Here is a 15,756-nt window from a genome sequence, read left to right as displayed (position 1 = left end):
AAGCTTCAGTCACATGCATAAAGTTGAAGCAGAAAACAACAAAAATAATACACTAAATTAGGAAGATACATGTATAAGTACTACAGTGGAACCCTGGATTTCATCCGGTGCGGATATCGTAAAATTTGGATTTCGACCAATTTTTTGGGTGAAATTTTACCCCAGGTTTCATACCTCCACTTGGAAATCGTCTGTATCAGAAGTGTCCACCCACCTGGGATGTGGCCCCCTCACACGTATGTAACTCAGTCTGCCTCTGTCACTTGTTCAGTGAGCAATACTCTGCACATTCATCCGAAACATTGGTGGTAGAGGGTGATAGTGATGGTGGTAGAAGGTGGTAGTGGTTGTGATGTTGGTAGAGGGTGGTAGTGGTTGTGATGTTGGTAGAGGGTGGTAGTGATGGTGGTAGAGAGTAGTTGTGGTTGTGATGGTGGTAGAGGGTGGTAGTGGTTATGGTGGTGGTAGAGGGTGGTAGTGATGGTGGTAAAGGGTGGTAGTGAGAGTGGTAGAGGGTGGTTGTTATTGTGATGGTGGTAGAGGGTGGTTGTTATTGTGATGGTGGTAGAGGGTGGTTGTTATTGTGATGGTGGTAGAGGGTGGTTGTTATTGTGATGGTGGTAGAGGGTGGCAGTGATGGTGGTAGTGATGGTGGTAGAGGGTGGTAGTGGTTGTGATGGTGGTAGTGATGGCAAACAATCGAAGATGTTGAGAAGTTGCTGTTGGTGTGGATCAACGACAAACAGTTAGCAGGAGATACTGTTGTGGAGGCAATAATTTGCAAAAAGGCAAGGCAGTTGCATGACAATCTCGTAAAGAATATGCCAACAAGAGTCTTCAATACAGAAAAAAGTGATTTAAATGTTCATTTATCCATTAAAATTAGTGCTTTATTTTTATTTCTCATTGTATTCTGTATGTAAACCTATAGTTATTCTCTAAAAAATGTATTTTTTTTTTAACATTTTTGAGTGTGTAGATGGATTAATTGGCTTTACATTACTTCTTATGGGAAATATTACTTCAGTTTTCGTCCATTTTGGATTTGGACCGACCTTCTGGAAAAGATTAAGGATGAAAACTGGGGTTCCACTGTACTACATCACTGTTGTGACCACCACCTTCCTGTACCACCACCCTATCTGTACCACCACCCTCACACTGTACCACCACCCTTACTGTACCACCACCCTCACACTGTACCACCACCCTCACACTGTACCACCACCCTTACACTGTACCACCACCCTTACTGTACCACCACCCTTACTGTACCACCACCCTCACTGTACCACCACCCTTACTGTACCATCACCCTTACTGTACCACCACCATTACTGTACCACCACCCTCACACTGTACCATCACCCTTACTGTACCATCACCCTTACTGTACCACCACCCTTACTGTACCATCACCCTTACTGTACCACCACCCTTACTGTACCATCACCCTTACTGTACCACCACCCTTACTGTACCACCACCCTTACTGTACCACCACCCTTACTGTACCACCACCCTTACTGTACCATCACCCTTACTGTACCACCACCCTCACACTGTACCACCACCCTCACTATGCTACCACCCTCACACTGTACCACCACCCTCACTGCACCACCACCCTAACACTACCACCACCCTCACACTGTACCACCACCCTCACTATGCTACCACCCTCACACTGTACCACCACCCTTACTGTACCACCTCCCTCACACTGTACAACCACCCCTCACACTGTACCACCACCCTCACACTGCACAACCATCTTCACACTGTACCACTACCCTCACACTGTACCAATACCCTCACTGTACCACCACCCTCACATTGTACCACCACCCTCAAACTGTACCACCACCCTCACTGTACTACCACCCTCACTGTACCACCACCCTCACATTGTACCACCACCCTTACTGCACCATCACCCTCACAGTGTACCACCACCCTCACACTGAACCACTACCCTCACATAGTATCACCAGCCTCACATTGTACCACCACCCTCACACTGTACCACCACCCTCACATTGCACCACTACCCTCACACTGTACCACCACCCCTCACACTGTACCACCACCACTCACATTGTACCACCACCCTCACACTATACTACCACCCTCACACTGTACCACCAACCTCACTATACCACCACCCTTACTGCACCACCACCCTCACTGTACCACTACCCTCACTATGCTACCACCCTCACACTGTACCACCACCCATACTGTACCACCACCCTCACTGCACCACCACCCTCACACTGTACCACCACCCTCACTCTACCACCACCCCCATTATGCTACCACCCTCACACTGTACCACCTCCCTCACACTGTTCAACCACCCCTCACACTGTACCACCTCCCTCACACTGTTCAACCACCCCTCACACTGTACCACCACCCTCACATTGTAGCACTACCCCTCACACTGTACTACCACCCTCACATTGTACCACCCCTCACACTGTACCACCACCCTCACACTGTACAACCATCCTCACACTGTACCACCACCCTTACTGTACCATCACCCTCACACTGTACCACCACCCTCACACTGTACCACCACCCTCACACTGTACCATCACCCTCGCACTGTACTACCACCCCTCACTGTATCACCACCCTCACTGTACCACCCCCTCACACTGTACCAATACCCCTCACTGTACCACCACCCCTCACTGTACCACCACCCTTACACTGTACCACCACCCTCACACTGTACCACCACCCTTGTGGAGAAATTTTCTCCAGGAAGGGGGTATTGGCACATATATTAACTCAAGGGACCACTGTAATTATAAATCAGGTAGGGTGATCTGAAAAAGAAGAAAGACTTTCACCATCATTCACTCTCGCCGTCTTAACGGAGGCATGCTTATATTACAGTTCAAATATCCCTCCAAACTATGAACATTCCCGTCCATCCAGCATGAAATGCCTTTTTTTTTATTAAAAAAACAAAAAACAAAACTACAACGTATCCCCACCCCTCCTTCAGAATGCAGGCACTGTACTTCCCACCTTCAGCACTCAAGTCCAGCTAACCAGTTTCCCTGAATCCCTTCATAAATGTTATTTTACTTACACTCCAACAGCACGTCAAGTCGTAAAAAACCCTTGTCCCCACTCATTCCTATCTAACAAGCTCACATATGCTTGTGTAAGTCTAAGCCCCTCACACACAAAACCTGTATCCCTCCCTCCAACCTTTCCTAGGACAACCTCTACCCCACCTTCCCTGTACTACAGATTTTTACACCCTCCAAGTCATTCTGTTTTGTTCCTTCCTCTCTAAATGTCCAAACCATCTCAACAACCCCTCCCCAGTCCTCTGGATAATACTTTTAGAAACACCACACCTTCTTCTAATCTCCAAGCTACAAATTCTTCCAGCCTTCTCCTCGTTGCAATATTCACCACCCATGATCATACCCACATAAGAGCATTGGTACCACTATATTCTCATATGTTCCCCTCTTTGATTCCATGGATAGTGTTCTTTGTCTCCAAAGACTCCTCAGTGCACCACTCGCCTTCCTCTCATCAATTCTATGGTTCACCTCGTCTTTCATAGATCCATCTGTTGACAAGTCCATTCCCTAATATCTGAACACATTCACTTCCACCTACTCTCTCCCTCCAATCTGATATCCAATCTTTCATTACCTGAATTTTTTGTTATCCTCAATCACCTTGCTCTTTCCTATGATCACTTTTAATTTCCTTCTTTTTACATATCATTCCAAATTCATCCATCAACCTCAGCAACTTCTCCATCACTGACTGGCTGACTTTCCAGAAGTGCATGACATCACAATTCACATGAACTTGCCACTGTACCTCCCATCTTCGAAACTCAAGTTCTACTAACCCATTCCTCTGTATCTTTTTATAAATATTACCTTGGTTACCTTGCTCACACTCCAACAGCACATCAAATGCCCCTCCCCCCCCAAAAAAAAATCAATCAATACACTTTCTTCCACTAACATGGTCGTATGTGCCTCCTTCCAAATCTTCCTGGGAGGTTCCCTACTATACCATCTGTTCGTGCACTTGGCCAAACTATTTTATTCTATTGTCTCAATGAGCAAACCCTTTTAACAGTCCATCCTCTGCTCAGTTACACTTTTGCACCATCACACCATCATCTAATTTCTTAACTTCTTATTCACTGAATAATATTCACCCAACAAACTGATCTCAAATATGACATCACTGCTTCCAGCTTGTTCCATTCTACAACACTAAAAGATCATGCTTCATACTTATTCACTGCTATTTATTTCTCGAAGATTTTAAGAGTAAATTACTAGCTTTATTTGCTGACATTTTTCCTGTTGCAGTGATGTAGAGTAACCTTGAATAAAAAATATTTCAGTCTAAGCATAGTCTGAAGATATACACCTACCATCCGACTTACGACCTGCTTGACATACGTCCACTCGACTTACGACCGTGCATCTGGCAGCTGGGCTGGGCTGGCTGATGCACACCGCTGTACAATATTTGACAATACTCACGGCGGCAATGTGTCATGCAGGCAGCATCAGTTTGAGTAACCCTGCCCTATCAGCAGCATCATACTGTATTAACTGTACTAACTGGACAGTAAATTTCACCATGGCCCCTAAGATGAAGTCTGAATCTTGCACTGGAGATTGTGGCAAGAAAGGCTCTTACTCTCGAACTCTCTATTTGTTTTCACTGTTGCACATAAACCTGTCTGTATCTGTCTGCCTGTATATCTGTCTGTATCTCTGTGTGTCTGTTTATCTGTCTACTATGTGTCTGTCTTTCTGTCTACCTGTGTATCTGTTTCTGTCTACCTGTGTGTCTTTATGTCTACCTGTGTCCGTCTTTCTGTCTACCTGTATCTGTCTTTATGTCTACCTGTGTCTGGCTTTATGTCTACCTGTGTGTGGCTTTATGTCTACCTGTGTGTCTGTCTGTCTACCTGTGTGTCTGTCTTTCTGTCTACCTGTGTGTCTGTCTTTGCTTGTCTGTCTCAGAGCCACTCATTAAGAGTGTACTTGGTCTTGAAGATGCCATATTAATAATGAAAATAGCAATAATAATCACTGAGGTGCATTAAATGTGCATAAAACGTTAAAATAGACATTTTGCTTCTTCCATCTATGATTTTTTTCAAAATTATATAACAAACATGCTACATAACATATAAATTAACAAATATGAGATGTTTTTCTGGTCGGCTTGACAGTGAACAGGAATCGTTCCTGTCCGGGCTGGTAACAACAACAACAACAACGTTTGTTTACATAACTCGTGAACATTCTACATTCTCATTCTCTCTCTCATTTATTCATTTAATCTTGTTTACTCACCTCTCACTCTACATTAAAACTACAGATATTTTAAGGTAAGTAATGAGTGGACATGATTATTATATTATAGCTTAATAATAATAATATTAATATTAGTACATATGTATTATTGTAATAATAATGATTATTAATACAGTGGTCCCCCGCTTTTCGTAGTTCCCAGCAATCGTAAAATTCACCAATCATAGAGGTATTTTTGTATAAACATGGACTCGCTTTTCATAGGTTGACTCGCGAGTCGTAGTTCGTCCGGGACGCGTACCCACGGCGTGAGCCAGGGCGGCAGCCAGTCTGGCATTGTTTACCAGTGAGCAAAGGTCCCCTCACATGCTCCAGTGAAATATTTCATAATATTCCATTTATTTTAGTGCTTGCAAGTACTAAATAAGCTACCATGGCTCCAAAGAAAGCTCCTAGTGCCAAGCCTGTGGTAAAGGTGAGAAATACGACTGAATTTAAGAAAACCATCATTGAACAATATGAAAGTGGTACAAGTGTGGCCGAACTGTCCAGGATGTATAAGAAACCCTACACAACCTTATGTTCCATAGTGGCCAAGAAAAATGAAATAAAGGATGCTGTTGTTGCAAAGGGAGTAACTATGCTGACAAAAATGAGATCACCAGTACTGGAAGAGGTTGAGAAGTTATTATTGGTGTGGATAAATGAGAAACAATTAGCAGGAGATACTCTTATGACTTCGTTTATTTGTGAAAAGGCTAGGCAGTTGCATGAAGATTTGGTAAAGAAACTGCCTGCAAATAGTGGTGAAGTGAGTGAATTTAAGGCCAGCAAAGGCTGGTTTGAGAGATATAAGAACCGTACTGGCATACACAGTGTGGTAAGGCATGGTGAGGCTGCCAGTTCGGACCACAAGGCGGCTGAAAAATATGTGCATGAATTCCAGGAGTACACAGAGGCTGAAGGACTGAAACCTGAACAAGTGTTCAATTGTGACGAAACAGGCCTCTTTTGGAAGAAAATGCCAAAGAGGACCTTCATTACACAAGAGGAAAAGGCAATGCCAGGACACAAGCCTATGAAAGACAGGCTGATGCTAATGTTCTATGCTAATGTTAGTGGGGATTTCAAAGTGAAGCCATTACTAGTGTACCATTCTGAAAATCCCAGAGTGTTCAGGAAAAACAATGTTATGAAGAGTAAATTGCGTGTGTTTTGGAAATCTAATAGTAAGGCATAGGTCACGAGGGAAATTTTCGTCGAGTGGTTCAATGAAGTGTTTGGCCCTAATGTGAAGGAGTATCTCCTGGAAAAGAAATTGGATCTCAAGTGCCTGCTAGTAATGGACAATGCACCTGCTCATCCTCCAAACTTGGATGACCTAATTTTCGAGGAGTTTGGGTTCATCACAGTAAAGTTCTTGCCCCCGAATACCACTCCTCTCCTCCAACCCATGGACCAGCAGGTTATTGCAAACTTTAAAAAACTCTACACAAAAGCAATGTTTCACAGGTGCTTGACTGTGACCACAGACACTCACTTGACCCTAAGGGAATTTTGGAGAGAACACTTCAGCATCCTCCACTGCATAACCCTTATAGGTATGGCTTGGGAGGGAGTGACTACCAGGACTTTAAACTCTGCCTGGAGATAATTGTGGCCAGATTGTGTCGACAAGAGGGATTTTGAAGAATTTGGGACTGACCCTAATGAGCCTATGTCTGTTGTAAAATCAATTGTGGCACTGGGGAGTTCCATGGGGTTGGATGTGAGTTTGGAGGATGTGGAAGAATTGGTGGAAGACCACAATGAAGAGCTCACCACTGAGGAGCTGCAAGAGCTTCAGCAGGAAGAGCAACACATCGCAGCTCAGAATCTTGCTGCAGAGGAGGAGGAAGAGAGATGGAAGGTGCCTTCTTCAGAAATTAAAGAGATTTTTACTATGTGGGGTAAGATGGAAAGCTTTATGGAGAAACATCACCCTAACAAGGTTGTTGCAAGCCAGGTTGGCAACATGTACAGTGACAAAGTCTTGGGCCATTTTATGGAAGTGTTAAAGAGACGCCAGAAACAGAGCTCTCTCCACAGCTATTTTGTGAGACAGGACTCCAGTGACTCTCAAGGTGGTCCTAGTGGCATTAAGAAACAGAGAAGAGAAGCAACCCCAGAGAAGCAAATGGTACCTGAGATGTTGATGGAAGGGGATTTCCCTTCCAAACTATAAACAATCCACTCTCTCTCCTCCTCCAGTCTCCCATACACTAAGAAGAATCTCCAATAAAGGTAAGTGTTATGCTGTTAATGTTTCATTCATCATTTCCCATTGCATTGTTTATGTACTACATGCATATTTCATGTTAAATTTTTTTTTGTTTTAATACTTCTGGGTGTCAGGAACGGATTAATTGTATTTACATTATTTCTTATGGGGAAAATTGATTCGTAAATTGTAAATTTCGTTTATAGTAACGGCTCCAGGAACGGATTAATTACGAACGAGGGACCACTGTATTAATTTAGGGCACTGGAGCACAGATCCACTGTATAGCACTTTGTCTGGATTTTTTGGGTTATCCTAGGTAATTTATAATATGTATGATAACTTGACTTACGTGTACCAGTGAGAGAGAGAGAGAGAGAGAGAGAGAGAGAGACAGCCACTTTCGGTCAGCCAGTCAGCCAACTACCCACCCACCCATCCAGCCACCCACCCACCCATCCAGCCACCCACCCATCCAGCCAGCCACCCACAGACCTGGCCACCCAGCCAGCCAGCCGGATAGGTATTACACACGTTCCAGAGTTGTTTCTCTTTACTTAGGGAATAGGTTACACAACGTTCTGCCAGGATGACACTACCAGTGGTATTCTCCCATTCCACTGTGTCGACAATACATAAAGATAATAGTAACATATGATACTGTATGCGATGTAAAATTTACAATACATATCACTACCATGTATACATTATATACAGTACATAAATAATTAAAATACAAGAATAGAAGTAAATTATGGTAAAAAGAATGAAATAATGATTGTACATTACATTACAGTATTATGTAGGTAGTTTATATAGGAAAGTTTTGACATTATGCCTTTCCCAATATGTCGGCAACTTTCAAAGGTTTGACTTACGTCCATTTCGACTTACGACTGGTTGGTCGGAACCAAGCTTGGTCATAAGTCGGATGGTAGGTGTACTTTTTTTTTTTTACTTTCATTAAAAATTATGAAGTATCTATAAATTTAGCCTCTGTAGGACGGATGTGCTGCAAACTGGTGAATGAGCACACACCAGACACATTATATACCAGGATGTGGCAGCTACAATAAGAATATCAACTCTCGTGTGTGTTAAATCATGGATTCAAGGCATGTCTATTCCTCCAAAGTGACAACTGTTTATTGGAATATTTTTTAGCTTCTCTCAATATATATTTACAATATATCTAATAGTAACCAGGAAAATACATTATGTATGTATTCCTGCCCTTGTTTCTCAGTGAAAGAATGATTTATAAGTTACTCTTCACATTGTGATTTTTTTTTTTTGTCATTCTTCTTCTTTCAACAAACTGGCCGTATCCCACTGAAGCAGGGTGGCCTAAAAAAGAAAAAACAAAAGTTTCTCTTTTTAATTTCAGTAATGTATACAAAAGAAGGGGTTACTAGCCCATTGCTACCGGAATTTTAGTAGCCTCCTACAACACACATGGCTTACAGAGGAAGAATTTTGTTCCACTTCCCCATGGAGATAAGTGGAAATAAACAAGAACAAGGACTAGCAAGAGAATAAAGAAAACCCAGAGGAGTGTGTATATACAGTGGACCCCCACCTTATGATGGTATCACCTTACGTTAAATCCACCATACGATGCATTTTAACGCAAAAATTTTGCCTTGCTTCACGCTAAAACACTCACCTCACGCAATTTGTCCGAGATGCAGCCCACGTGTGGCCTGAGTGTGCCTCAGCTGCCCCGTGGGTGCCAGTGTTTACAAGCCAGCCAGTGCAGTCGCACCCACGCATACAATCGGTACATTTCATATTATCACAGCGTTTTTAGTGATTGTACCTGCAAAATAAGTCACCATGGGCCCCAAGAAAGCTTCTAGTGCCAACCGTGCAGTAACAAAGGTGAAAATTATTATGGAAATGAAAGAGATAATTGCCAAGTACGAAAGTGGAGTGCGTGTCTCAGAGCTGGCCAGGTTGCATACCAAACCCCAATCAACCATCGCTACTATTGTGGCCAACAAAATGGCAATCAAGAAAGCTGTTCTTGCAAAAGGTGCAAGTTTGTTTTCGAAACAGAGATCACAAGTACTCGAAAATGTTGAGAGACTGTTATTGGTGTGGATAAACGAAAAACAGATAGCAAGAGATACCATCTCTTAAGCGATCATATGTAAAAGGGTGGGAAATACGTACTGTCATACTACGGTCAGCTGCTGCTGCACCACGGTCAGCTGTTGCTGAACCACGGTCAGCTGCTGCTGAACCACGGTCAGCTGCTGCTGCACCACGGTCAGCTGCTGCTGCACCACGGTCAGCTGCTGCTGCACCACGGTCAGCTGGTGCTGAACCACGGTCAGCTGCTGCTGCACCACGGTCAGCTGCTGCTGCACCACCGTCAGCTGTTGCTGCACCACGGTCAGCTGTTGCTGCACCACGGTCAGCTGCTGCTGCACCACCGTCAGATGTTGCTGCACCACAGTCAACTGTTGCTGAACCACGGTCAGCTGCTGCTGCACCAAAGTCAGCTGCTGCTGCACCACCATCAGCTGTTTCTGAACAACATGACTCATCCCGAACCTGTCCATCCAGCCCTGCCGTCACTGTTTACAAGCCAGGGTGGCCGGCTGCATGCATACATTCGATACATTTTGTATTATTCCATTGTTTATAGTGCTTGTAACTGCTAAATAAGCCACCATGGGCCCAAAGAAAGCTTCTAGTGCCAACCCTGTGGTAAAAAGTGAGAAATATGTACTATCGTACCACGGTCAGCTGCTGCTGCACCATCGTCAACTGTTACTGCACCACAGTCGGCTGTTGCTGCACAACGGTCAGCTGCTGCTGAACCACAGTCAGCTGTTGCTGAACCACAGTCAGCTGTTGTTGCACCACGGTCAGCTGCTGCTGCACCATGGTCAGCTGCTGCTGCACCACGGTCAGCTGCTGCTACACCACGGTCAGCTGCTGCTACACCACCGTCAGCTGTTGCTGCACCACGGTCAGCTGTTGCTGCACCAGTCAGCTGTTGCTGAACCACGGTGAGCTGCTGTTGCACCACGGTCAGCTGCTGCTGCACCACAGTCAGCTGCTGGTACACCACCGTCATCTGTTGCTGCACCACGGTCAGTTGCTGCTGCTGCACCAAAGTCAGCTGTTGCTGCACCATGGTCAGCTGTTGCTGCACCATGGTCAGCTGTTGCTGCACCACGGTCAGCTGGTCCTAGTGGCATGAAAAGAAGAAGGGAAGTAACCCCGGAAAAGGACTTGACACCTCAAGTCCTAATGGTAGGGGATTCCCCTTCTAAACACTAACACCATCCACACTCTCCCCTCCTCCCATCCCATCAATCATCACCAGATCTTCATTAACCCCTTCAGGGTCCAAGGCCAAAATCTGAAGAAATTTTGAAAAAAAAAAAAAATTATTTTTTCTTACAGAATTAAAGAGCATATTTTTGTGAAGGTAATAAGACAAAAAAAAAAATCTGATCAGTACTTACCGAGATACAGTGCCAAGAAGTTTGTCGAAAATGATGTGGTGGCGGCAACATCGACGAATTCCACATACGCGCATTACATTATTTTGCGGTTTTTGTTGTTTTTTCTTTTCTTTTCCAAGTTTTTTCTATTCCTACTAACATTTGGGGCCTGAGAGACCAATACTGTATATAATGTATATATATAAACTCACTGTATTGAACACAATAACCGCACTAAAGTTATTATCATATTATTGTTTACCACTGTTGTTTATTACAATAAACATGCACAAATCTTGTATAATACTAATGTTCTATCATATATTTACATATTTACAATCACTGGACATGGTTTTAGAACAGCTGGAGCTTGTGGAACTCCTTGAAACAAGGCACCATGCACAGAGGCACCTTACATTCCTCACACATAAACCGTGTGTCTTTGCGTCTTTGTTGCCGTCGTTTTGTTTGTGCACAGACGATGCATCTCTTCTGAGCAAATTTCTTCTGAGTTGAAGGAAGTTGTATTATGAAATGATCACCTTCCCTCCTCAAACGCTTGGGTATATCCTGAGGAATTCGAGGACCGTGTTGTATAGCAGGTGTTGTTACCTGGTACTTCATTATGAGTTGTCTGACAACAGACAAACAAAATTCACCATACGGTGGTCTGTTGCCAGTCTTTATTTGGTACATATTATATGCATTGAGCATTGAAATGTCCATGAGATGGAAGAAAAGTTTCATGTACCACTTGTAACTCTTACGAACACAGTCAACAAAACCAATCTGCATGTCACATTTGTCAACCAAGTGCATGTTTTGTGTATAATCAATCACTGTCACTGGTTTTCGAATACGTTCATTAGTCACTCGATCAACTTTGCCACTGTCTTGCATTTCATTATGGTGAATGGTTGTCAACAATGTGACATCTCGTTTGTCATGCCACCATAATGCCATGATGTCATTGGCAGTAAACACCTGCACGTCATCACCACGAGCACCTGCGTTGAGCCTGGGCATATGTTTACGATTAGAACGCACTGTGCCACACACATCTGTCTTGTTCACTCGCATGAAATCACTGAGTAATGGGCTTGTGTACCAGTTATCGGTATATAATGTATGCCCCTTACCAAGATAAGGTGCCATCATGTTTCTCACTACGTCACCTGAGATACCCAATAACATCTTGGTATCTTTCAATGTTTTACTACCCGTGTATACAACAATATCCAACACCAGGCCATTGTCACAATCACAGAGTACAAACAGTTTTATACCAAAGCGTTTCCTCTTGCTCGGTATATACTGCTTGAATGACAGTCTACCTTTGAACAAAATCAAAGACTTGTCAATTACAAGATTCTTGAATGGATAAAAGTATATGCTGAACTTCTGTTTGAGATACATGAAAACATTTCTAATCTTGTATAACCTGTCACTTCTGTCAGGCCTGGTTTTGTCAGAGAAGTGCAACATACGTAAGAGTAAGATAAACCTGTTCACTGGTATGATTTCACTGAAGACCGGGGTAGAAATTAGCCGATCTGTGGACCAGTATGCTTTTATATTATGCTTATAGACGTGAGGCATAAGCATTATTGTTGCAAAAAGCAAATACATTTCTGCAACAGTCGTCTCTTTCCACCTGTGTAGTCTTGACTGTGGTGATAAGATCGTATTTGCCATGGTGTACTCAAAATACTTATTACTTTCCCTGACAATAATTTCCATCAATGGCTGGTCAAAGAATAATTCAAAGAATTCCAGTTCATTGGCCGTGGTTCCAAGGGGACAAGTAGGTAGAATTCCACTTTGAGAGTCATCAAAGTGGTGAGGCTTGGGAACAAAATTGGGATTTTGCTGCCAATCCCACATACGGTTTGCTGGTGGATACTGGACATCATAGGCTGGTTGTGCGGGTGGTTGTGGTTGTGGTGGGCTGGTGGCTGGCGCTCCGCTTTGTCCTTGAACTGACGAGTCAGCAGCATGGGTCCCAGCGTGGCCTGGTGAGTCACGCATGGTGGTGCCACTACCATCACCACTAACACCATCCACTGATGCCTGTGGTCTATCCATGCCAAGTGTAGCCACATCATCCTCACTATCACTACCTAAAACTGGTGTTGGGCCACGAGATGTACTCCGGGATGTACTCCGTCCCCTGGGCACAGCATAGGGTACACTACCCGAGCGCATGCGGCGGCGAACATACCGACGCTTCACTGGGAATATGATTCCTCACTATCACTACTCGAATGATCGTCGAGTGCAATAAAATCACAGTCCACGTCACTATCATCGTTACTGAAGTCAGAGGCCTGGCCACGCGAAAATATTAGTTTTCTCTTGCGATGAGGAACAACCGACCGTGAGTCACGAGTGCCCACACCAGAGGTAGAAGGTTGAGGATCGTCAGGGTTTTCTGCACTATTATCGATATCCTGGTCATTCTTTTCAGTCACTAACTGATCAAAGCCGTAGAATTCGTCTTCATTTCCACTTCCATCACTGTCAGAACTATCAGATAGGAAGAGGAGAGTCCCAATTTTCCGGGGAGTGAGAGCTGACTTGCGACGAGGCATGGTGAACAAGGGTAACTGTGCCGGTGTTCCCACAATGCTATGCGCGCAAATGTAGACAGCCTGTACTGTCAGAGCACACAGCCTAGCCGTCTGCTCTGACTAGTTCATATTTCGCGGCATTCAGTGCTGCCCTCTGTAGGCCTACCTAGGTCGGTGGGAAGCACAGTCCACCCTCTCTCACTCCTGCCTCGACCGACTTGACGTACACAAGTACTCCCCCTCCACGGACTGGCTTGCGGTCACTCCCTCACACTGCCCGTTGTGTACTCACTCCTACCCGATTAAAGCCAATCTAGTCCACGGCCGTATCATTGCTACCTACGCTACCTTCATCGGCACTAAACCGCTGTTCAGCAGTAAGAACAGCAATAACAGTGGTGGCAGCGGGGACCTCGCGTCGTCCCGACGCGACAATACTGGTGGGCCCATAGGTATAAAGGAATTACACTAGCTACCCCAGAGAGGGACTGGCTTGCGGTCACTCCCTCACACTGCCCGTTGTGTACTCACTCCTACCCGATTAAAGCCAATCTAGTCCACGGCCGTATCATTGCTACCTCCTGACGTCGTTGCGTAGCAGATAAGGCTGTAGAGAGGGCTGGTGTGTTTACACGCTGATTAGGGTATAAACCAACCCCAGAGCTGCCTCGTGGTCACTCGTGGAGCCACACGAAGCCAACACACTAAACGACCTCACCTCTACTTCTTGTAGCTGAGAAGGGCGTAGGGACGCTGTAGGAGGCAGGAGAATGGTGCTGGAGAGTGTTGAAGGGCTGTAGAGAGGGTGATGAGGTGAACACGTGACTGCTAAGGCTGGAGGTGACGCCGTGACGCCTATGTCCAGATTTTGTGGGAAAAATCTAGGACGAAGATCTATCTCGGGTCCCGTCAAGACGCTGGGAGTAACAGATAACTCTTTAGGCCAGCAGGTGCGTTGGATGACGACGGATGATGTTGACTGGCGTCGAGCGATGGTGTTTACCCCTCCACCCTGAAGAGGCTCACAATGCCGCTGACTCCGCTGTCACCACTGTTATTGCTGTTCTTACTGCTGAACAGCGGTTTAGTGCCGATGAAGGTAGCGTAGGTAGCAATGATACGGCCGTGGACTAGATTGGCTTTAATCGGGTAGGAGTGAGTACACAACGGGCAGTGTGAGGGAGTGACCGCAAGCCAGTCCGTGGAGGGGGAGTACTTGTGTACGTCAAGTCGGTCGAGGCAGGAGTGAGAGAGGGTGGACTGTGCTTCCCACCGACCTAGGTAGGCCTACAGAGGGCAGCACTGAATGCCGCGAAATATGAACTAGTCAGAGCAGACGGCTAGGCTGTGTGCTCTGACAGTACAGGCTGTCTACATTTGCTCGGCCACGCACCTTGCGTCGTCCCGACGCGACAATACTGGTGGGCCCATAGGTATAAAGGAATTACACTAGCTACCCCAGAGAGGGACTGGCTTGCGGTCACTCCCTCACACTGCCCGTTGTGTACTCACTCCTACCCGATTAAAGCCAATCTAGTCCACGGCCGTATCATTGCTACCTACGCTACCTTCATCGGCACTAAACCGCTGTTCAGCAGTAAGAACAGCAATAACAGGCGCCTAGATTTTTTGTTTATGGCGCACACCCACCACGCAGACCCGTTCTCTCACATGTAGGCCTATGAGCGTTTTCGTGCTAAATTTGACGGCGCTAGAATTTTGGCGTAGATCTACGGTTTGGACACTCAACGTAAAGCCGTTGATCTACGGGACGGACCCTGAAAGGGTTAAAGGTAAGTGTCAATTATTCTATTGTTATTGTTGTAATTGTAATTTTTCTATTGTATTAATATTTCATGTGGCAAAAAATTTTTTTTTTCATACTTTTGGGTGTTTTGCAAGGATTAATTTGATTTCCATTATTTCTTAGTAGGTTGGTAGACAGCAACCACCCAGGGAAGTACTACCGTCCTGCCAGATGACTGTGAAACAAAAACCTGTAACTGTTTTGCATGATGGTAGGATTGCTGGTTTCTTTTTCTGTCTCATAAACACGCTAAGATAACAGGGATATCTTGCTACTCCTACTTACACTTTGGTCACACTTCATAGACACGCACATGCATATATAT

The 15,756-nt window shown here is 44.9% G+C and overlaps 1 protein-coding gene across 2 annotated transcripts in view; it reads right to left on the bottom strand.

Annotated features, from left to right (window-relative positions):
* The window catches only part of LOC128697178 (uncharacterized), a 179,478-nt gene that overhangs the window by 105,499 nt on the left and 58,223 nt on the right, over nt 1–15,756 (bottom strand). The gene's annotated exons all lie outside the window — the stretch shown is intronic.

The sequence above is a fragment of the Cherax quadricarinatus genome, chromosome 2 (genome assembly GCF_038502225.1).
Source record: "Cherax quadricarinatus isolate ZL_2023a chromosome 2, ASM3850222v1, whole genome shotgun sequence".
Lineage (NCBI taxonomy): Eukaryota > Metazoa > Arthropoda > Malacostraca > Decapoda > Parastacidae > Cherax > Cherax quadricarinatus.
The sequence above is the reverse complement of the archived record's forward strand: the minus strand, read 5'-3'. Positions and strand labels throughout refer to the sequence as shown.